At 38.3% G+C, this 22,708-nt stretch overlaps 2 non-coding genes across 2 annotated transcripts; one reads left to right on the top strand and one right to left on the bottom strand.

Annotated features, from left to right (window-relative positions):
* Nucleotides 1-537: 537 nt before the first annotated feature.
* LOC112533987 lies at nucleotides 538-643 on the top strand. The gene has a single exon (XR_003078310.2). It is a non-coding gene; the product is annotated as a small nucleolar RNA R71 (small nucleolar RNA).
* A 21,570-nt stretch (nucleotides 644-22,213) lies between these two features.
* On the bottom strand, nucleotides 22,214-22,320 carry LOC112534002. Its single transcript, XR_003078321.1, has one exon. It is a non-coding gene; the product is annotated as a small nucleolar RNA R71 (small nucleolar RNA).
* Between the last annotated feature and the right edge of the window lie 388 nt (nucleotides 22,321-22,708).

Here is a 22,708-nt window from a genome sequence, read left to right as displayed (position 1 = left end):
AACAAAATGCATAGGTTGCTGCTGATGCAACCTCTGATATCCTGGTGGACCTTGGTTATTAGAATTCCTCCATCCAAAATTAGGATGATTCTTCCACCCTGGGTTGTATGTACTGTTGTAGAGATCATTCTGTTGCCTACCTATATAATCAACATGCTCAACATTAGAAACATTAGTAGGCATAGAAGATGCAAACATACCTCCCGCATTACAATTGGCGCTGTAATGCGGTCCACCATAGAATTCACATTAGGTGATTTCTTGGGTAAGCCAAGTTGTTCTATGTTTTTAGAAAGTAGCTCTACTTGTGCCGCCAAGGCTGCTGTAGGATCTGCCGCATCCCGATATACAGCGAGCTTTGGACCTCTAGCCCATGGAGTTTGCCACTGATAAGTGTTGGTGGCCATCTCTTCTATCAAATCCTGGGCTTGCTCAGGTGTTTTGCTATTGATAGCTCCCCTTGTAGCTGCATCTACCATTTGTCTAGTGGCCGTATTCATGCCACTATAGAATGTCTGCACTTGCATCCAGAGAGGAAGACCATGGTGTGGGCAACACTTTAACAAGTCCTTGAAGCGCTCCCAGGCTTCGTACATCGATTCTCCTTCACCCTGCACAAAAGAAGATATGTTATTTCGCATTTGAGCAATCTTAGCAGGAGGAAAATATTTTTTTAAGAATTTTTCAGCCAAAGAATTCCAGGTAGTGATCATTTTCGGTGGCAAGGACTGTAGCCATCTTTTCGCTCTATCCCTCAAAGAGAAAGGAAACAGCCTCAACCGTATGGCATCATCGGTTGTTTCATTAATCTTAAAGGTATCACATATCTCCAAGAAGTTGGCGATATGCTCGTTCGGATCTTCGCTCGCCAATCCTCCAAATTGCACCGTATTTTGGATCATCTAGATTACATTCGGCTTTATTTCAAAATTATTGGCCGCCATGGGAGGCCTCACTATCCCAGTTTGCGTCTCTGCTAGAGAGGGCCTAGCAAACTCGTACATGGTCCTATCTCCATCACCTCCATTTGCATTATGGTTCTCCATCTCACTAGTTCCAAGAACAGGAATCTCTACTCTAATCTCCTCCTCTACTGTCTACAAACGCCTCCTTAGCAATCTAAGAGAGCGCTCGGGTTCAGGTAAAGGTTCTATAAGATCAAGATTAGAGCTTCTGGTCATAAACTACCTAAGCACAAAAAAGAACAACAACACCAACAAACAAAATAAGAACAAAAAACTATACACAGAAAACAAACTATAAACAAAAAGAGAAATGACTAGACTAACAAATATCAAAATTTCAATTTAGTTCACAGAAAACTGTTCTCCGGTAATGGCGCTAAAAACTTGATAGTGATAAATCTTAAAGCAAGACTACGACCTAAGGTAGTGTACCTATCGGTGGAGTATAGCTAACGGCGTGTACCAAGTGTCGTATTCCCCAAAGAACGTGTGAACCTAAACCTACTCAATCTTCTCTGTTATCTAATCTAAAAAAATGGCGTTGATGAATAATTCCTAAATTAACTAATAGCTACTCTAATTATTGTCTAACTACGGCTACTAGGGAAGGATTAATTCAAGTAAAGGAATAACCCCTTGGGAATTCTTGTCTCTAGGGAATGGAAACTAAAGGTGGAATTGATTGATTGAATTCAATTTTCGTGGGGAAATCTCTATGCAATTAATGCCTTTCTCAAGGACACTAACATCTTAACTTAGATTAATTAGGTAGAAATCTCTTCCTAACTCTAATTATCCAAATTAGCGTTATGTACCATTTAACACTATTGAGAGTTGTTAATTCTCAATCCGGTAGAACGAACACCCCATCTCTAGGTGAATTCAATTCTAGGTTGCAAAGGACAATCCAAACCTAAATGTCTTTCTCAAGAACATTCAAATTTCAAAAATCATTCAACAAGATATGAAGAACAAATCTATAAGCACTTCCATTGCAAACCAATATTGACAATCAATACATTCAATTCAAAAGTTAAGTACAAAAAATCCCTAGATAAAGAACCCCAATGGGTTAACAAGTTTAGCTAATCATGTTCATTATCAAAACCCATAAGAATTCAATTACAAAAATGAGTAAAGGTAGAAAAACTCGAATACACCCTTGGATGAGAGTAAACAGCTCCAATTCCTCTTGTCCAATCTTGGATCGATTCTTGTTCCTCTTACTCGGATTGAAACCAATCGACTATCCTCGCCAATCTTCGATATTCGAAGAGAATCCAAATGAAACCTTGGTCCAAGTCTCCTTTTTCCTTAGTTCGAGCTCAGAAAACCCTTAGAGAGAGAAAAAGATGAGTTTGGGACGTTCTAACCCTCCTTGCTTCCTATTTTCCTCTTTTCTTTCTTTTTAAATTAATTCGTCCAGCTGCCAGGAACATGGTCGTGTTGATGCCGGTGTTGGGAACACAGCCTGGTATTAGTGGGCATGTTGGGAACACGGCCCCGTGCTGATGGACGTGTTACTCTCTGTGGTCGTGCTCCTTAACGCTTCTTTTTCTTGTTGTCAAATGCACCCTACACACCCCGTTTTGGTGCCCGTGTTGGGAACACGACCAATGTTAAAACCAACACGGCCGTGTTTAGCTTCCTCATGCGCGAACTTGACTTGTTTCAGCAATTTTGACGTCCAATTCTACTCCAATTCTTCCTTTTATCATTCTTTGACTTGTTCTAGACCTAATGCACACAAATAGATGCATAGGGTGAGTGTTAGGACCAATTCACATCCAAATGTACATAAAATCAGCCTTAAAAACCCCATTTAGATGTTTGTATTTTACGCACATCAATGAATAACTCAGCTTCGACCCATTTCGAGAAGCAGTCGATTGTTACGAATATGAACCTGTGGCCATTTGAAAGAGGCTTTGTTTCTCTGATGATGTCGATTCCCCAAGCTATAAAAGGTCAAGGAGACGTTAAGTTGTGCAACTCGGTTAGAGGCATGTGACTCAAGTTACTGCACAACTGGCATTCACGACATCTCCTTACTAGCGCTATGCAATCCTTCTTCATTGTCAACTAGTAATAACCTTGCCGCATGATCTTCCTAGTTAGCATTATGCCACTCATATAAGGCCTACATACTCCTTTATGTATTTCCTCCATCAATACTTGAGCTTATGCTTTAGTTACACATCAGAGTTGTAAACCGGACGCCATTCTTCTATACAAGACTCCCTCATGGCTGATGTAGTTTCTAGCTTGAATCTGCGACGTGTACCTTTCCTTGGCAGTCTCTTCTTCCAAATACACCCTGCTTTCTATGAACTTCTTTAGATCGTAGAACCATGGCTTCTATCATGGTCCTATCTGAACTTGCATTATCTGATCCCCTTGATAACAAGGTGTCACGATCAAAAAAGGTTTCATTGAAAGCTATGAGAGATTGACTCATATAGACAATAGAGTAGTTAGCGCATCCATGATGTGCATAGTTTTTACACATATTTGCTTGCATATTATTGCGTATTTTCTTAGCAACTATTGTGCTTCTATTCCAAGATCACTTTTGCATTTCAGGAGAATTTATAGGACCATCATCAGTATTTGAGCAATTATAGATCAATACATGCGAAAACGGACGGGAATTCATCAAGATCGGACAAGAGCTCGCAGTGCATACATTGAGCACGGCCTAGGTCAAGGCCTGCTGATCAGCACGGCTTGGACTCTCGCCGTGACCAACCATTGGCTTTTGATCCTTGAAATTGGCATTTTGAGCATGGTTTCCAAGGCCACCACAGCCTTCAGTACGGCCCATGGTGGCTCAGCACCGGCGGGGGCATGGCCATGAAGAAACCTTAATTGGTGAGATCAGGAAGCTTCAAAGACGGTCCGGACTCTGGCCCGTCAGACGACCAAAGACTGCCATGACCACGGCCGTCTTTGAGACAAATATATATGGAAAACTATTTCTAGAGCTAGGAAAGCAAGGAGCGAGAGAGAGCCCCGGCCGCTGGTTCGGTTTTTGCATAGTGCTGAGTTTGGGAGAGAGTTGTAGAGAGGAAGAATCCCGAAATCGCAAGGTTCCAAATGCAAAACAGTAGTAGAGCAATTCAAGAGGCAATTGGGGAGATCAATCATAATGCATATCCAGATTTGGAGCTGTTCATCCACTTCGAGAGAAAAGGGTGTACATGTCTCATTTTTGTTATTCTCTCATTGTAATTAATTTCCTAGTTGTTTTAAACAGAACATGTGTAGCTAGAACGATTAAATCCATTGGGATTTTCTTACTATGTTGGCTTAGTATTAAATTGTTGGATTGCTTGAGTTTAGTTTTGTAACCTTCTTACTTTCAGTATTAATAAGATGGTGCATTATTCATAAGACGTTGTGAATTGTGATGTTTAGATTGCTTTATGTGATTGAGAAATCCATTTGGCGATTGGAATTTTGAATAGCAAGAACTGGTTAATAATCACTTAGAGATAAGGATAATTAACAAGCCAGATTAAGAATTAACAAAGCTTAATAGAGGTGGATTAAAGCTTAATGCTAATTTAAGAATCAATCGTTAGGAAGAGATTCCAACTTTAGGTTCTTGAGTTTAGGAATTCGGTGAGCTCGAGAGAGAAACCGAATTCAGTTAAGAATTCATCCATGGGTAGCATAATTGGACTCATCAATCTGTTATCTTTTATTTGATTGCCAACTAGCATAATTTTTAACTGAATTCGGTTTCTCTATCGAGCTCACCGAATTCCTAACTCAAGAACCTAAAGTTGGAATCTCTTCCTAACGATTGATTCTTAAATTAGCATAAGCTTTAATCCGCCTCTATTAAGCTTTGTTAATTCTTAATCCAGCTAGTTAATTATCCTTATCTCTAAGTGATTATTAACCAGTTCTTGCTATTCAAAATTCCAATCACCAAATGGATTTCTCAATCACATAAAGCAATCTAAACATCACAATTCACAATGTGTCATGAATAATGCATCATCTTATTAATACTGAAAGCAAGAAGGATACAAAACTAAACTCAAGCAATCCAACAATTTAATACTAAGCCAATATAGTAAGGAAATCCTAATGGATTTAATCAATCTAGCTACACATGTTCATGTTTAAAACAACTAGGAAATCAATTACAATGAAAGAATAACAAAAATGAGACATGTACACCCTTTTCTCTTGAATTGGATGACCAGCTCCAAATCTGGATCTGCACTACGATTGATCTCCCCAATTGCCTCTTGAATTCTCCACTACTGTTTTGCATTCGAAACCTTGCTATTCCGGGATTCTTCCTCTCTGCAACTCTCTCCCGAATTTAGCACTATGCAAAAACCGAACCAGCCACCGGGGGTCTCTCTCGCTCCTTGCTTTCCTAGCTCTAGAAATAGTTTTCTATATATATTTGTCTCAGCACGGCTGGAGTCTAGGCTGTGCTGAAGCTTCGAATCTCACCAATTAGGGTTTCTTTATGGCGTCCACCCCGCTGGTGCTGAGCCACCATGGGCCGTGCTGGAGGCCGTGGTGGCCTTGGAAATCATGCCCAAAATGCCAATTTCAAGGATCAAAAGCCAATGGTTGGTCACGGCTAGAGTCCAGGCCCTGCTGATCAGCATGGCCTTAACCTAGGCCGTGCTCAATGTATGCACTACGAGCTCTTATCCAATCTTGATGAATTCCCGTCCGTTTTCGCATGTATTGATCTATAATTGCTCAAATACTGATGATGGTCCTATAAATTCTCTTGAAATGCAAAAGAACACAAAACACAGGTGATCTTGGAATAGAAGCACAATAGTTGCTAAGAAAATACATAATAATATGCAAGTAAATATGTGTAAAATTATGCACATCAATCCGCCATCTAATTCTTGTCCCGAGGCAAGTGTATAAAGGAACACTTGGAGAAGTTCCACACTATGGTCCTGAGATAGTTGACGTACGACTTCAACCTCTCTTCTTTTATTTCCCATTCCTTGAGGGCTTATTGAATTACCAGCATGGGGTCTCCGTAGACCATCAAATGCTTAGCTTCTGCTAGCACGATAGCTTCTAATCCAAATGAACATGCTTCATATTCCGCCATGTTATTGGTCACTTTAGAGTCTAATCTTTTTGCCATTGGTAGCATCTCCCTTTGTAGCGTGATTAAAACTACTCCTAAACTTACACCTCTTGCGTTCATTGCTCCAGCAAAGTACATCTTTCATTCTTGGATCTCGATTGCCCCTAGATTCTCATTAGGAAATTTGAGATCCCAACGGTTGTCTCCCTCGATTGTGTTATGGGCTAGAAACTCAGCTATAGTCCTACCCTTAACTACCTTCTTAATGATGTACTCAATGTCAAACTTTATTAGGAGCACCAGGCATCTAGCCAGCTTTCCTTTAAGAGATGGAGTCTCAAATAAGTACTTCAAAGGATCTATTTTTGAAATTTCTTGCACCTTATAAGACTAAAAGTAATGCCTCAACTTTTTGGTAGCCCATATCATGGATAGGCATGTCTTTTCCATGAGGTTGTATTTCGACTTGTAAGGCAGCAACTTCTTATTGAGATAATAAACCGCATGTTCTACATCATTAGATCCACACTGTGGCACCATTGCCCCTATAGCTTCCTCTTCCAAGGCCAAGTAAAGAATCAGCGGCTTGAGTACCAGCGGCTTCATCAAATACTCCTTGATTCTGTTCGAAGGCCTTCTAACAATGTTCATCTCACACAATAAGCTGATGCTTTCATAAAAGCTTAAAGATAGGATCACAGACCATTATAAGTTTCAAAATGAATCTGCTGATGTATTGCAAGCGTCTCTGACTTCTTTCTTCATCTTTGATGCTGGCATCTCTTGAATGGCTTTGACCTTATTTAGATCAATCTCAATACCTTGCTGACTCACTATGTGCCCTAACAACTTCCCCGATGTAACTTTGAACACAATCTTCTCCGAGTTGAGTCTCAGGTAATACCTTTCCACTCATTCTAAGAACTTATCAAGAGCTTGAAAGTGCCATTCTTTTCTTTCAGACTTTATCATCATATTATCAACATAAATCTCCACCTCCTTATGCATCATGTTGTGAAACAAGGTAGTGGCTGCTCTTTAATAAGTTGCCCCCGTGTTCTCTAGTCCAATAAGCATAACCTTGTTGCAGTATGTCTCCCATTTGGTGATAAAAGACGTCCTCAGCTTGTCCACTACTGCCATCATGATCTAGTTGTACCTAGAGAACCCATTTGTAAAGTAGTATATTGCATTCGAAATAGCACTATCGACTATCACATCTCTATGGGGAAGAGGAATGTCATCTTTTGGGCATGCTTTATTTAAGTCACGGTAATCCACATACATTCATACCTTACCATCCTTCTTCGAGACTGGAACTATGTTAGCCAAATATTCGGGGTAGTCAATCACATCGAGGAAATTAGCCTTAACCTGCTTAGCTACATCTTCTCGTATCTTCTTTGCCCATTCTAATCTTAGTCTTCTCATCTTCTACTTGACCGGCTTGATATGCGGATGAGTCAGGATATGGTGCTCTACTATTTTCCTGTCTAGACTTGGCATGCCGTCATAGGACCAAGCATATACCATTTTTCTTTTTTCTATTATTTTCTCAAATTCTCTCCTCTCTCAAGGAGTTATATCATGAGCTATCATAATATTTCACAAATTTGCATATATGCCTAAATTAAATGAATCAACTTGTATAGAATTGATGTCAAACATGTAATTTCATGATTATCAAAATGTACACTACCATTAGGAAAAACATCACACAAGTAAGCAAAATCATTCATATCATTAATCTTAAAGAGAAAAGAAACATCATCCTCATAAATGTCGAATGTTATTACATGATCGTAAAATACATCAATGATATTATTTTCAATAAGAGCAGCTAGTTCCTCTTGGCTTATCCTTTTTGGCTGAACGATAGGCTCTTCTAGCTTCAGCTCTACTATCTTAGTGGTGATCTTTTCACCGACTTTCTTGATACTCAGCTCGACCATCCTGTCGACAATTAGGTTGTTGAAAATCTTAAACCTTAGTACCTCAGTCCTAGCTACACTAATAGGTTTGGGCTCCCTAGAGTAGGGCTTGTACTCTTGGATGAACACATCTTTTAGAGTCTTGCCCTTTGGTTTGACCTCGTCTTCTTCTTTAGAATACCCCAAAACCTCGTCGGATCTTCTGATCTTTGAAGTCTGGCAGCTCCGCAATACCCTGCTGATTCTTCCCCAGCCCCATTCTAAGCATGAAGTTCATTTTCTTAAACATGCTGGCTAATTTAGGATCCATGTAGTCCTTATAGAGAACAACCACTTAAAATCTAATAGGGGCGTCCACCTCTTTGACAACTTCTTGGATTATTGAGGCAACCTTACCACCTGTGGCATTGATGATGATAATCTCCCCTTCATGAGAGAATTTTACCTTCTGATGTACTGTGGAAGGGACTCCTCCTAGGGCATGGAACCATGGCCTTTCAAATAACAGTGCAAAAGTTATCAGGATGTCCAAGACAGTGAACTCACCCAAGAATCAAGAGCACCCATCTTCACCAGTGCTGAAAACATCTCTTTCGGTCTCATCATAAGCCCTTATGACCATGTCTGATGGTTTCATATCCTTCGCAGTCATCCCTAGTTTATGGAGTATGCGAGAAGGACATATGTTGATAGTTGACCCATCATCAACCATCACATATAGGGTTCTCTTCCTTTCTACTTTTATTGCTATATAGAGGGCCTTATTGTGGTCTCTTCCCTTGAGTAGTAGGTCTTCATCCGAGAAAGTGATAATGTTGGTGGTCTTGTTAGTTACCGTTTTGACTATCTTCTTAGAGATAGCTATTATGCTAACACTTACAGTAGATAAGGCTTGGATCAGAGCTTTTCTATGCATCAGCAGTTCCCAAACATCAACTATCTTTTTATTCTTTCTCCACAGTTCTAGCAACATGACATCCCCAATTTTAGGTGCTTACTTTTCTTGCTTCAACTCTTGTACCCTAGCTTCCTTACTCTTATCTATTGGTTAAATCTCGGAATCACTATCTGCCCATATATCTTTGGCCTTGATGTCTTGAACTTCACTTTCATCCTCAGTACTATACCAAATGTTGATAGCCATGATCGACTTTCTTTCCCCTTCTTTCCAAACCTCTAGGAGACTAGGCTCACAAGTGGCTTGATCGTCATCTGATCCCTAACCACTTGGCGCAATATTCTCAATCTGATTAAGGGTGGCCTCAAATATCGGACCTTAAAGTCTTATTTGCCAAAGGGCTACCCAAGCAAGTCTTTGCACTAATATTGAGGAAGTTGCTCAACCTCCCATTCTTTAAAGTCGATTAAGTCCTGAACCTCGTACTTGAGATGGTTGCACTAGTCCGTCACATGTCCGAAAGCCTAATGATACCCACAATACTAGCCATTTTGAGGACTAAGACAATCTTTCAGTGATTGGGGCTTAAGCTTCCTGCTCCATTTCAAGTGTCGAGACACCACGGATATGGTGCCCCCAGTTTGGTGAAGGTGCTTTTTCGGCTATTTGGTTTGGTTTGAGGTATGTCTATGAAAGAGTTCATGATCTCCTCTTCATTAAAATCAAGGTTGATCATGGGCACTTAGTTTTGGGGTGGTGTGTTGTTGTAGTTTGGTAAGGGGTTCCTTTTGGTACTGGGTTGGTCTGGGTCAGTGAGCTTTTCGGTGTTAATAAGGTCCTGGATTTCGTGTTTCAGCCGGATGCAGTTATCAGTATAGTGACCAGGTGCTTGATGGAACATACAATAAGTTTTGGGATTGTAATCCGGGTGTGTTTGGGTTCGGTAGGTTCTTTAGGGTGGTAGGTTAGAGCATGTCATTTTAAACCAATCTCTCAAAGCTCTTAGAGAGAAGTTGCTTGAAGTTGGAGAACTTCCTCGGTTGTTGCACAACATTGACATCCAGGGTCTTACTCCTTCCAGCCTGGTAGTTTGCCATTCTACTGGTTCTCACGGTCTTTCTTTTGTCATTCTCTATCTCCTTGACCTATAGCCCATCATCGTACAAGTCCATGAAGGTTTTATGGCTCATCATCTACAACCTTTAAACCCATCTTGGAAGGACGTTACGGACCACCATACGAACTAGGACCATTTTAGAAGGCTTATTCTTCATCAAACCAGTCTTATTCCTCTATATGGTCTAGAAATCAGAGGACTCATTTCGATATTGCTTATTGGATTGGAGATCCCTGATTGACACTTTGAAATGACTGTTGTAATCATACTGCTTGACAAAGGAATTGCACAAATCGAGCCATTCAGCTTTGGCAGATTTTTCTAGACCGTGGTACTAGTTAACAGCGGTTCCTTCAAGTGATAACATAAACAGCTTGATAATTTAGGTCCTACTCAGCTGAGTATTTCCCATGATTGTTACATATTGCTTCAGATGAACCTTTAGGTCACCAGTACGTTGAACTTGTTCATCTCGGGCATTCTAAACTTCGCAGGCAGCTTGTCTTCCCGCATCGAAACCAACTCTTCAAAATCATAGGTTAGGTCCAAACCTTTGATTTCCAACATACCTTGCATCTTGTTAAGCCGAGAGGTCAGACCATTCATAGGTTCATTGGTGGCAAGGGTAGTTTCCCTCTTAGTATGGCATAAGCTCTTAAATCATATTTAAATAAAAAAAGCGATGTCTCTCAATGTAAGCATGAAAGCTTGTATATTTTGCGCTGGAAGCCTGGTTCCACATTTATGGGCCAAGGCCTTTCAATACTTGGGCTTACGATACTTACAAGGAGAAACATCTCATATAGCAAGCAACAAGGTACCTATAAGAGAATACTATTGTCATTACCATGGGCTGAGTCTTGGGTAATGATAAAAGGCTCCCACAAGCAAAAGGTGTTCTTCCTTGGCTCGTTTCCCTACTCAAATGTCCATGCAATGATGGAAAATACACTCATTACTTGTGAGTAATGGTAGCTAGTGTTGCAATTCTAGGATTCGAGTGGAACCAAAGATTCGCTAGCCAACGCCATAGGGCTATAGGGACCAATGTGTACAGTGTGCGAAAGTATAGTGATGCAAGAATAATCTGTTAAATAATAAAATTAAAAACAAACATACATTGGAATCAGCTTCTCTTATCCCCAGCGAAGTTGCCACTATAGGCAACGGTTTCAGGCGCGCACCCAAGTGTCTTTAGCGACTACGACACTATAAGGCTTTTCAATGTAGTTGGGAATATGCTAACTAGTCACTGAGAGTGCGGAGATGGGAGTCGCCACCTGGGTAATCATAGGGGCACATTTACTAATGAGTGGCGTTTTTCAGATTCCATAAGGAAGCTTACGCCACAGAGTCCAGAGATGGATCCGGAAGCCAACTTCCTTATTTGTGTATATTAGTCTTTAATTGTATTGTTTAACAAATTATTCCTTTTAATGCAAGTAATTTATACACAAGCATAAATAATACATATAATACACCTAAGTCTAGCCTATTTTTGTTCAAGCCCAGCCCATATTAGAATAGTTATCCTAATTTACTAATCAATATAGCCCACCTAGTCTAGCTCAATTACACGTTATGCTTTTGATTTCTAGCCTTTAGACCTAATGGAAAACTTATTATGATGAGGCTTATTTAGTGTGATCCTAATTCTAATTAAGTCTAAGCCCTAACTAAGCATGATAAAGCCCGCTAAGTCTACTTAGATTTTAGGGTTTTAGGCATAGTTAAAGTTGATTAGCCTATTAGACTACCAAATTCATATTGGATCAGTTTTTAGTCTTAAGTCTATGTAGCCCATTTTAATTAATCAATCATGTAAACACATATTTAATTAACATATAGTAAACAAAATAAAGCAAAAAGTAAAACCTAATTATCACAACCTGCTTACAACTACGATTGTGAAAAGGAAAAGACTAAAAAAACTATACATAAGCCAAAATACATTAAAAATCACCAAAAAAAAAGAAAAATGGAGGCTGGCTTGAACAACCGATCAGGTCTATGTGGACATAGAGCCGATCGGGTTAACGCAGAGCCAATTGGCTCTGCATTAAGCCGATTGGCTCTAGGGTTTTCAGGTTGATTTTCATCGGTCATTAGTACAATTTTGCATCCCTAGATCTGAATTTTGCATGCATAGACATTAAGATTGATTAGAATAAAAGAAAAATAAGATAAAAACATTAAAAATGAAAGTGACAGAAGTCAATTAAACAATCAAAACCCTAAATTGACAAAAACCCTAAGTGTAGTAAATTAACAGATGGCAGAATCAATCAAGAACATCATATTTAATAGGCTTAATTACCTAATCATAATTGAAAAAGAAATCTAAATATTAATCCTACAGCATGTTTCTAATTAGATCTAAAACCCTAATTGGCAAAATATCATATTTCGAAATCCTAAGTTCTTATTATTAGAATCAAATCTAATAATCATGCATATTCATCAAAAATCCTAATTTAATCATGCTTATCATATATCAAAATCCTAATCATATTTCTAAAAACAAATAATAAAAAAAAGAACCGATTTTATGATGATAGTGAATGTATGATTGAAGAAACCCTCAAGTTGTCACCGTGGATGTTGGATCTGCAAGTCTCAGGTGATGAGGATGCAGTAGAATCGATGAACGAATAGGAATCCAGTGCTAGATCTTGGTTAGAGAAACCTTCTTTCGATTAGAAATAGTTTCCAAAAATAGGTTCTTTCTTTAGTGACTTGTTTCCTAAAATTGTTCTTTCTTAGTGACTTGGATCCTCTAATGTCAAACAAGATCGACAGTATTTTTCTTTCTTTTCTCTTTGGATTTTCTCTCTCATTGTCTCTTAAGTGTGGATTTCACTTACTGCCAATTTTCAGTTCTTGATCCTCTTCCAAAATCCTAAACACCTATTTATATTTATAGAGATAGATTTTTAGGAATATCGATAAATATTCCATTATATTTTTATAATCTAAATAATTATTGATAAAAATGATGATTATCATCAAGGAAATTTCTAGAATCTATATCGAGACGTAAAATCGTCACGAAAAACGATGTCGGAGCGCAAAAATCCTAATCGCCTCTGTGTAGAGTTGATCAGCTCTAGACAAAGCCGGTTGGCTCTATATAGAGGGAGCTTTGAAAATTATGATTAGGCCCCTAAATTTATAAAACTACCATTTTGACCCTCAAATTTAATTTTTTAACAATTAGGTCCAAATTGATTTCAAAAGGGTAATTCCACCTGGATTAACCTCGACCTTAGCCTCGGATTCGCCTGTCCTTCAGCTCTTGAGACCCAAGAAGGTAGTAACTTTCATCATATAGGGTTTTCCATTTTTCCCTCGATATCTAAATTCGTTTAAAGGGTGCTGAACAATTAATGAGGGTTAAAGTATGCAAGTATATGGAAAAAAGGTAAATGAGAAAGCTTCTTGGGTTTTTTCTTGTGTCGAGAGGGGGAAAACATGGATGGAATATATGGAATATTGAGTGTATTCTTGAAGTTGTGGGTTATGGCTAGGGTTTTTCGGTAGAGAATATAATGGTCATATATGATAAAGTGAGGACTTTTAAGGGTTTAGAGAGGTGGTTGGTGATTGGCAACACATCCCTAGGTTATTCTAGCCGTTAAAAGCACTAAATTTTAGGTTAATAGCATTTTAGAGCCTAAGCCCACTTGGGTAATTGCCTAAGTCACGTGGGCTTAACTTAGCCTTACTCCATATGGGCTTAGCCTGACTCATGGAATTAAGGAAGATAATTTAGGGTTTTGAGTTGGGTTAGGTTCTTAGGCTTCAATTTCGTGTTTTAAGGGTTTTTTAAGTATTCGTTCTGTCTCTACGATCCACTCCTGAGGTTTACGTTATCCTTAGGTACCTTTCGGAGCTTTCTTTCCTTTGTTACTCAAGGTTCACTCTACTAGACTTATATAACAGAGGAGAAGAAGTTAGGCAATAATAGTTATATTCAGTGAACTTTTTCTTATAACAAGCACCCATATGTTTATCTTGAAATCCATATTCCTCAACCTTGTGGGACATATTACTTACTTCATAAGTAAGTGATAACACATTATGGTAGTCTCAAGCATTTGATCAATATACAACAATCAATATCTAATTCTTGATCAGACATTTACTATAAACAATGTTTAGGAATATATGTAAGGAGAACCTCATCATTATAAACTCGATTTATAATTTCTCTTACATTTGTGTTTATATTTTATGGTGTTCATCTCTAACGTTCTAGATTATTCCTTGATAATACCATGACTACTCGTACCATTAAAAGTTGAACAATGCCTTTAGTATAATTGTATGCCATCAATATGATGTATAAATTAACATAGAACATCTGACAACTCCTTCTCTTTAGGGCATACTCTAACAATATCTCACTAGCACTAAAGCACTATTAAAGCCAATCATTATGGTATCAAATGCCGAACTCTTTCTTATGATGATCATATTCTTATTAAGTCAAATAACTTTGTTAGAGGATCAACTTTGTTATCCTCAATAGACATTTGTTTTATCTATAGATTCTACTAATAAGTCAATTGTTAGTAATGCTTCCACTATAAAAGTTATAGTGTTTAGCGATGGACGTTTCCATGAGTAAATATGTTAAGTGCATTGGTAAAGCATTTTAGTGATAGCATAGCGACGACATGTGTTGTTGCCATAGCCTAAGTCAGTCTTTGCTAAATGCATGGCTAAGAAGGCGACGTATTCTTCATTTATCGATAGTCATCGCTAAATTATCGGGAAAAGAAGCTACCGCTAAACATCAATTGGTAAATAGTAAATTTATTTTTTGTTCCCTTCGCTAATCCATCGGTAATCATTGTTATATTTTTTTATTTTAATAAATAGCTGTCACTAAACTGTCGGTATCTTTTTCTATTTTAAAAAATATTTATTTAATAGTCATCACTAAACACAAGAATTTAATTTTTTAAAATTACTTATTATTTTTAAAATCTTAAATTAATTAGCATATTTTATAAATTGGAATAGAAATAAGAATTATGAAATTGAAAAATATAAATAATTATACATAAAAAATGCAAAGTCAAAATACTGTACAAAAATAATAAAGTCAGGTAAATAGAAAAGTTTCCAATCAAAAGTAGTGGATGAGGAGTTGTCATCCTCTTGAGCCAGAGAATTTGGGGAAGCAGTTGTAGGCGCATTGGCTGGAGGAGTAGATGCAAGTGGTGGAACGAAGCTAGCACCAAACATGCAAACCATGTGATGCATCGTCCACTCGAGATCTACTATGTGGGCGCCATATTCCTGATCCAGCTCTACTCATATCTCACGTCTGAATGCCTCCCCGATCAGAGGTAGTGTTGCTAGAGCTGCCAGAGCTATGGGGCTGGGTGAAGGTGGGCACCACTGAACCTAGCCCTTATATGAGCTACTTCTTCTGCCTACCGACAACATCGACAAACAGCTACAACATGTCAACTGATGGAGGATTAGAAGAACCCTCATCGGGCTGAGATGGAGCAGTTGTCCATGCCTCAATAGTATCCAGTAATAGACAGAAACTAAAATTAGTTATTATATTCAATTGAAACAGAAGGTGGGGTCGGCGGTTTTGGGCGTGCACCCAAGTGTCTTTAGCGACTAAGGTACTGCAACCCTTTTCAACCTAATTTAGAACAGGCTAACTAGTCATAAAGACTAGCACGGAGATAGGAGTCGCCACCCAAGTAACCGAGACACTTTTTCTAATGAGTGACATTTCTCGATTCCATAAGGAAGCTTACGTCACAAATCCAGAAATGGATCCAAAGCCAACTTCATTATTTGTGTATATTTATCTTTAATTTTAGTATTTAACAGGCTATTCCTTATAAATGCAGTATAATATTTCTACACACTAAAATATTTCTGCACTTACAGCATGTAAGGTTTTCTGTTAATTTTCTCTGGACTGCTATCCGAACGCACAACCCTAAAATTCACACATAAACATACCTTAGAAATAAATCTCAATTCTATTTCTAATAATCCTCAACCAACATTTATTTTTGAATCTCTAAAATCAAATTCTAAGTCTTTAATTACGATCTTATTTTAACATAATTCCATTTATTCCTTTATATTCTAATTAATTAATTCTATCGAATATTTGGTAGCACATCCCCTATAAAATGGACTAATTCCCTATAAAATGGGTCCACAACCTGCAGGAAAATTCACACAACACAACCCATAATAATTTTTTGATTCGAGACCTCCAAAGATTTTATTAAATTTAGTATCTCCTTCTCATCAAATGACTTTTTATGGAGAGGCCCAATTCAATGACCCTAAATCTAATCTGGCCCAATTTTATCGTAACTAAGCAATGACAAAGCTTACTAAGTCTATTTACTAAGTCTATATGGGTTTTAGGTTCAAGCCCAATTACCATCTTAATTAAGCTAATACTACAGATTTCATTACAGGTCCAGTTTTAAGGCCTAAGTCTATGTTGCCAATTTTAGTTAATCAGTCATGTTATACTGAATTAATCATACAGTAAACAAAAACAAGCAAAAAAATAAAGTGTAGAAAATAAATCTAGCTATTACAACCCGCGTACAACTAAAAAGGGAAAGAAAAACACATAAAACAAAGTACAAAACGCAAATATATTTAACAAATACATAAAACAATCTAGGGTTTTGGGGTGTTGAGCCGATCGGCTTTAGGGCTTTAGCAGGTGATTTCGACAATTTCTCCCTTGATTTGATGCGAAGAGCCAATCACACATGCACAGAAGATAAAAAGATCAATTAAGACGTGGAAAACTAAATAAGAAACATAAAAAGAACATAAATTGAATAGAAACCCTAGAACATGCAAACCTTAGAACATTTAAACTAACAGTGAACAAAAAAGGGCAAAATATTAGGTTTTTGATCATGTGATCCTAAAACATTTGACCACAAGAATATGAAAGAATTTTGAATTTAATCCTAAACCCTAATCATCTTACTAATCGTCAAAGGGGGAATCAAAATCCTACATGTTCTTATTATCATATTCAATTCCTAGCAATGTTCTTATTATTAGATTCGATTCCGAGCAATGTTTTTCTAACATGTAATCACAAAAATGCTATTCTAATCACATAAAACACATAAATCAATTAAAATAAAATAAAACCTAATCATGTTTCTAGGAAAGCATAAAAAAACTAGTTTTGGAAGATGATATGAATGATGGTGGATGTGGGGGACTCTTAGGTTGTAACTGTAGTTGGTTGTTCTACGAGTCTTAGGAGATGATAACGCAGTTGAATCGAAGATCAATTGAGGATTCAGTGCTACTTGGGATATGAAGAAAAGCTTATGTTATTCTTCTTCAAAAGACTTCCTGATTCTTTGGTTCTTTCTTAGTGTCTTAACTCTCTGTATCTTTCTCTCTCAAAAAAATGCATATATTGCTAATCTTTTTGGTATCCTCCCCTCTTAGCTTAAAAGTTAAGCATGTATTTATAGGGCTAGGGTTTAGGAAACCCTAGGAACATATCGATAAATTTCAAGTTTTTTAGAGATTATTATTGAAAAGATCAAATAGATCTCGTATTTATAAACAAAATCCTTATAGAATGTCATTTGAAATATTAAAATGCCAAAAAATGACATCAGATCAAGAAAACCACAAATCAACAATGTATAGAGCCGATTCGCTCTAAATAGCAAAAAGTTCGAAACATATTGACAATTTAGTCCCTAAACTTGCGAAAATCATTATTTTGACACTAAAACTTCATTTTTCTTGGCAATTAAAATCCAAATTGATTTCATAAAGGTAATTTTGGTTAGATTAATCTCAACCCTAACCTCAAATTCACCCGTCCTCCATCTCTCGAGACTCGAGAAAGGTAGTAACTTTCATAATAGGATTTTTCATAATTCTCTCGATATTTATATTTGGAAAATGGGTGCTGACAGTTGCCCCTAGTTTTGTCAAAATTTATAACTATACAATGCGATTAAATAAATTGAGACAAATCATATTATCAAGGATATGGTATAAAAGGATATCTGTGAGCTGTAGAAGCCACGCCTCAAGCTCGGGAAAGATTTTTGATTTGATGTGGGGACATACCCGCTTGAGTTTTGAGGTCTTCGCTTGCCTAGGTTGAGGACTTTGCCTACTTAGGTTTGAGGACTTCGCCTGCTTAGGTTTGAGGATTTCACCTGCTTGAATTGATGACTTCGCCCAACAATTTGGGAACTACATCCATTAATATATGGACCATGCTCACTGATTTAATATTTATTGAGACTTTCCTCTAGCTATTTTCCATTTCAAGAAACAATTTACTACTTCGGGTCAATTTGGTAATTTTTCACTACTGGGTACTTTTGGTTAGAATTTCCCACCTTGGGGTGCCATCTGATTTGTTTGATGTTTATTGGAGGATTTATTGACACTTAGTCTGCCTAGGGGCTAAAATCTAATTTGACCAGTCAAGGACCAATTTTGTAATTGTTTCGAAAATTTCCATCTTGCGATGCAATCTAGCCTTCCATATGTTTTCTGAAGAGTTGAACCAATACTTGGTCCATTCAAGGACTAAAATATAATTTTGATAGGCCGAAGGCCTAAATGACACTTTTGCCTCCCTTTAGTACCTATATAAGCCTTCATATCCATTCATAAGTCACTTTATCCTCATTTGTCTTTTATTTTCTCTTAAATCCCATTTTGCTTTCTCTTTGATTTCTCACCCGTTTCTTAACCAATCTTGCTAAACTAGTTTTGAAATGGCAGCCTCATCATCGAGATTCTCAAGACGCACTTCGATCATACTGAACTAGGAGTTCTCACCATAGATTGCTCGCCAGAATGACTTAGGTTTTGTGAAAGGAGAGGGATCCCCATTTTTGCAAAATTGAACACTCACCGAGCTTTTTCGATCCTAAAGACGTATTTTTCTAGTTCTAAAGTTTGTTCCTGTCACTTGTATACTAGATACACGCGTCATTTCTCCAAAGTAGATATAATTTTGTGAAATAAGTGAGAAATAAGTTATGCCCTAACCCACATAGCCGATTTGGCTATGCGCACAGCCGATCGGCTCTATGAAGTGTCGATTCGGCTCTATCCTAAGCCGATCAGCTCTGCACAGTCCGAACCGAAAGTGTACAAGGTTAAAAGCGATTTTTAGGTGGTTTTAGCGTAAAATTACAAATAGTTGATGTAATACTTACTCGTTTGAGGACTTTATGTGGTGTGCAATGTGTTTACATACCTATGCTTGTGCTATTTCAGAATGATGTTATGTCGATCTGGTTAGCCAAAAACGTCAATGGCACTCGTGAGTGCTTCGATGAACTCTCGAGCCCGGTTCAAGCTAGGATTGGCGACACTAGCTTTCGCCGCTTTGTTGCCACGCTTCTATCGATTATTGGGAGGACAGACCATTCCTCTGTCTATGCTTTGCTTGAAGGTGAATGGATACCATCCATACTTTCTATACCCCAATCGGTGAGCTAACTCTCTATTCTCTCTCATTTGCTGCCATCATAGGGATTGATTTCACCAGCAATGTGTGCCATTTAATGACGCAATCCATAATCAACACTCTGATGTTGAGAGTGCTTTATTACTGATATTTTTGGGTTCTTATCAACATGAAAGAACACTCGCTGCATCACTTAGCAGAGCATACCTCTCCACTACTAGGGCTTTGTGCCTCGGAATGCTTGAAAGGTAGATCAGATGGCTCGAGCCTTTTCTGGTGTATCTCTTTGGTATGACTTTGTTCAGTGATTTGGGGAATGCACTGAACTTTCATTATTTGGTCCCACTACGGGATTTGGACCAGGTGTCCTCCAGCAACTAGGGTCTACGACTCTCGTATACTTGCATCATGAGATGGACATTGCTGTTTGAGGCAATAAGTAGATCTACGGCTTTTGGAATGCGATCCACGTAGGTTATGCTCTAACTTCACTTTTTTTATTTCTTTTATTTGTATTGTGAATGTCGATTCTTGGATTGTAGGTTTGGGACCTTGAGATCAGTCTTTTGGTAGGCCCACAATCCATCTGCACTTCGTGGGCTTTCCCTCGCTTGAGTTGCTATGGCTCGAGTAGGAGTGTCCTTGTAGAATGGGCACAGGTTCATGTGCACTGCATGTGGATCAACTTCCTAACTTGGGACAAGGTAAACAAAAATTTATTAGTCTTATTTGTAATGTATATAGTTACTTACTGATGTAGATGATTCTATGCATATTTATTGATTATTTATCAGTCGTTTATTCGTGTATTTGAGTCATATTTATTCCTATTTGATCGCACTTTGGTATGTTTATGAGTTTTTCAGGTTTTTGGACTCATTGATGGGAAACTGATTGATTTCCGGGCAGAAACCAAACTATATGGATAATTTACGCATATTAGATGTTTGTCGGAGTCGATTCCTTGATTAGCGCGCAATTCGAGGCCTTTGCACGGGCTGTGCATATTAGCACGGGCCATGCCACGGGCCATAGCATGGGCTAGGGCACTTCTACCTATAAGTAGGCGCACGTCAAGGTTCCGCTTCTGATTTTTAAACTTCTCTACACGCGCGACCCCTCACTTCTGCACCTCTCTTCTTGACATTTTGGGAGACCAACGTCAGTTCAAAGGATTGATTTGGAGGATTCAAGCAAAAGATTGAAGTTGCTAGACGATTGACCGAGACATCCAAGATCCATACTTGAGGCTGGTTTTAGAATTGGCACTTGCGACATTTGCACTTCGATTCGAGAGAAGAGGGGTTACATGTTCCATTTTCTCTTTTGTTATTTATTTTCTTTTGTATTTGTTTCTTTCATTATGAGTAGCTAGGGCTGCCGAACCCATTGGGGTTCACCTTTATTAATGGATTGTGCTTAATTATTGGATTTTTATCTGCTATTTTTGTAATCTTCTTACTTTTTAGTAATAAAGTTTGATTCAATTAATTTGAGACGTTGAATTAATTATGTTTTGGGTTGTTTCTTGACATTGAGAAATGCTTATTACAACTGGAAATTAAATAGTAAGAACTGGTAGTTAACACTTAGAGATAAGGTTAATTCACTCGTCGGATTAAGAATTAACAACTCTTAATAGTTCTAAATCACGCTTAATGCTAATCTGTAAGAATCTGATAGGAAGAGATTCCATTAGGTTAGTGCAGGTTTAGGAATTTGGTGAGCTCGAGAGAGGAGCTGAGTTCGATTCAAGATTTAGGCACGGTTAGCAAGATTGGTAGTTTATAAAATCAACCTTAGAATTCCATCACTTAGCTCCCCTTCGGGTTTGCTCCTTTATTACGGTTGTCTTTCGATTGTCAGTTGTTGTTGTTCCTTTATTTGCATTCATAAGCATTAGTTAATTAATTTAGACTTCTCACACCTTATTTTAGACTAGATAACATAACGAACAGTAGTAATTTAGGTTCACCCGATCTCTAAGGGTACGACCTTGATACTTACTTGTGCTAGACCGCATCGATAGGTTCACTGCCTTAGGTGTAGGTTGCATTAGTAGCCCATCAAGTAACGGTGAACTAGAGTGAATTGTTTTTGTGTTAATTTAGTCATTGTTTGTTTATTTATTATTTATTATTTATTTTATTATTTTTATTGATTGGTGGTTGTTTGGTTGTTGGTTTCAGGTAGTTTATGACCAGGAGCTCTAACCCTGATCCCATAGCACCCTTATTTGACCCGGAGCGCTCTCTCAGATTATTGAGATGACGTTTACAGGTAGTTGAGGAGGAGGACGAAGTTACAGTTCAGGTTCAAGGAGCTAACGCGATGGAGAACCTTAACCCTCAGGCCAATGACGATTAGAGGACGATGTACGAGTTTGCTCAACCATCTTTGGATGGGATGAAAACTAGTATAGTCAGACCTGTTGTCGCAGCCAACAACTTTGAAATAAAAGCCAATGTTATCCAGATGATCCAGCAGAGCGTGCAGTTTGGAGGATTGCCCAGCGAGGATTCCAATGCTCACATCTCTAACTTTTTGGAGATTTGTGACACATTCAAGATAAATGGAACAACCGATGACGCCATTCGGCTGAGATTGTTTCCATTTTCCTTGAGGGATAGAGCCAAGAGATGGTTACAATCTCTTCCAAAGCAAACAATTACTACTTAGAAGGCGTTGGCTGAAAAAATTTATATAAGTATTTTCCTCCCGTTAACACTGCTAAACTTAGAAATGACATATCTTCTTTTGTGCAGTTTGATGATGAAAGCATGTACGATGCATGGGAGAGGTTCAAGGATCTTTTGAGATGCTGCCCACATCACGGATTGCCAGTGTGGATGCAGGTTCAAACCTTCTACAGCGGGTTGAACCTTACGACGAGGCAGATGGTGGATGTTGCAGCAGGTGGGGCGCTAAACAGTAAGACGCCCGAGCAGGCTCAAAATTTGATAGAGGAAATGACCATGAACAATTATCAGTGGCAATCCTCTAGGAGCTGACTAGGAAGACAGGGAGTGGTCAACCAAGTAGATTCTACAGCAGCCTTGGCAGCTCAGGTGGAGCTTCTGACCAAGGAGATTAACCAACTCCAGATACCGGTTCATGCAGCGAACGTTGGTTGGGAGTGCCCCAAGGTAGCAGAACGTTGGCTGCTGTGTCTTCTGATGTTGAGCAGGTTGACTATATAGGGAATGCCCCAAGGTAGCAGAACGATC

Source organism: Ricinus communis, chromosome 4 (assembly GCF_019578655.1).
Source record: "Ricinus communis isolate WT05 ecotype wild-type chromosome 4, ASM1957865v1, whole genome shotgun sequence".
NCBI classification, from domain to species: Eukaryota; Viridiplantae; Streptophyta; class Magnoliopsida; order Malpighiales; family Euphorbiaceae; genus Ricinus; species Ricinus communis.
Note: the sequence above shows the minus strand (reverse complement) of the source record. Positions and strands in the feature narration are given on the sequence as shown.